Source organism: Phyllostomus hastatus, unplaced genomic scaffold, assembly GCF_019186645.2.
Source record: "Phyllostomus hastatus isolate PE091 unplaced genomic scaffold, TTU_PhHast_1.1 phas_contig_948, whole genome shotgun sequence".
Lineage (NCBI taxonomy): Eukaryota > Metazoa > Chordata > Mammalia > Chiroptera > Phyllostomidae > Phyllostomus > Phyllostomus hastatus.
Window position 1 is genome coordinate 6,403,622 of NW_025333993.1, and position 2,186 is coordinate 6,405,807.

Sequence of the window (2,186 nt, forward strand, 5' to 3'; positions counted from 1 at the left end):
AGCAGTTAAAATAACCACCCCCCCCCCCTTGGAAAAGAAGGCACATGGGAGGGAGCCAGCAGCCCTCGGCCTGCCTGCCGTAGGGATCAGATCCCACGGGAAGGGTGGGGCCCCTTCTCTGGCAACACAGTGAATTGCTTGGTCAGCCCACCTGGATACCTTTGATTCTGGAACAGTCTCCGGCTCTTTATCTCCCTCTTGCTGCCCTGCACGAGGGCCAAGGGCGGCCTGGTCCCTCGTCTTTGAAAGCCACATCAGAAGTGAGCGTTACAGGTCTGCCTTCTTTTGGAACCGAACAGCTGGCGGGCTGGCGGTGGGAGCCCCGGAGCTGCTTTGTGGATTGTGCTCTCGCTCACCTGCCCGCGCAGGCCAGCGTCCGGCTTCTGGAGCCGTGTGCGCACTGCCCTCCCAAACTGAGCAGGCTTCTGAAACGTTTGTTCCGTTGAGGGTCGCCAGATTTAGCAAACTGAGAAAACAAAAGCCCTGGATTCCCGGTTAAACCTGAACTTAGGATAAACAGTGAATAACACGAGAATTAAAATAGCTGAGACATGCTTACCCTGAAAAGTAACGTGTCGTTTCTCTACAATTCAAATTTAACTGGGCATCCTGTGTTTTATTTGGCAGTCCTATTCTGTTTTCAAGAACCAGAGCCCAGACCCTTGCCTAGACTGTTCCCCGCCCCGTGCCCCCCCATCTCTGTGCTCCCCCACCCACTTCTCCTCAGTGCAATGGCCGCTACCTCCAGGCCTTATGAAATGAAGGGCTCCCCTCGAAAGGTAACACCCTTACATGAATGTTTGCCTCTGGACTGTCTGGCAGAGACAGTGAAATATGAAGCCTTTTGTAAAACTTTCAGATGTCCATAATGCCATCTGTCCAGGCCGCCTTTGCTTGGGGTCGGAAAGCAGCGGGTTATTTAACCCCGCCAGGCCACAGACTACCCGTTTATCGGTCAAACGACACTGTCAGCTCCGGGCGGAGAGGGCTTCCTTGGCTGAGCAACATCCCCCACTCTGTGTACAGACCGGCTGGCTTCTCCCCACATTCGCTCCTGTCTCACACTTCGTAGGAAGCGGCAGGAAGCAGCTGAAAGTGCCCCCAAATTCTGAATTTTTGCAACCATTTTTCCCTGAAGCACAGCTTTGGCCAACAGCAGTGTGCCTGCTGAAGTGACATGGGGCACATGCCGCCAAAGGTCTCGTGGCCATGCACTCATGCTGTCATTCTCCCTGGCTGCAATCTGAGTCCCGGCCATCCGACTGCTGAGGCTGTTTAGGTTCCGTGTCAGACGTGTCCCACCTCCAGACACCGAATTCCGTACTAGTTAGGCGTGGAGCCGGCTGCCGGCGTCAGAAATCACAAAGTAACAGTCACTTCTGCAGGTATTTTAGATTCCCATCGCTACCGTCACAAATCACCGCAAACTGGGTGGTTTGCAACAACACAGGTTTCTTCTCTCACAGCTGTGGAGGTCAGACGTCTGAAATGAGACTCCCGGAACCAAACGCCAAGGTTCTGCAAAGCTGAGCCCCTGCTGGAGGACCTGGGGGACACGCTGCTGCCTGCCCTGTCCAGGCGCCCTCCTCGGTGTGCGGCTCTTCTCCCCACTTTCAAGGCGCATCACGCCAGCCGTTGCTTCTTCTACCCTATCGTTCCTCCCTCCCTCTTACGGGAGTCCCTTGACTTCCTGTTCCCATCAGGACAGTCTGGGGTCATCTTCCCTTCTCGAGACCTTGACTTGACCACACCTGCAGAGACCCTGTGTCAGGTGCCGTGTGCACAGTTTCTAGGAGTTAGGATGTGCACATCTTTTCACGGGGGTGGGGTGTTATTCTGTCCAGCACAGCAAGAAAGAAATGTATTTCTCTCTCAAGTAATGTAGGCATTCAGGGCCAGGATGGAGGGTTCAGGGAAAGTAGGCTCCACCCCATGGTCCGGGAGGACTCCTCAAACTGTGGCCAACACGCCCAAATTCTAACCAGCAGGGTGGGGGAAGGGGAAAAGGAAGGACTTGCCCCCTCTCTTTATTATTATTATTATTATTATTTTTTATTCTCACTCAAGGATATTTTTTCATTGCTTTTTAGAGAGAAAAGAAGGGAGGGGGAGACAAAGGGGAACAGAGAGAGAAATATTGATAAGAGAGAGAAGAATCAATTGGTTGCCTCCTGTACACCCCCAGA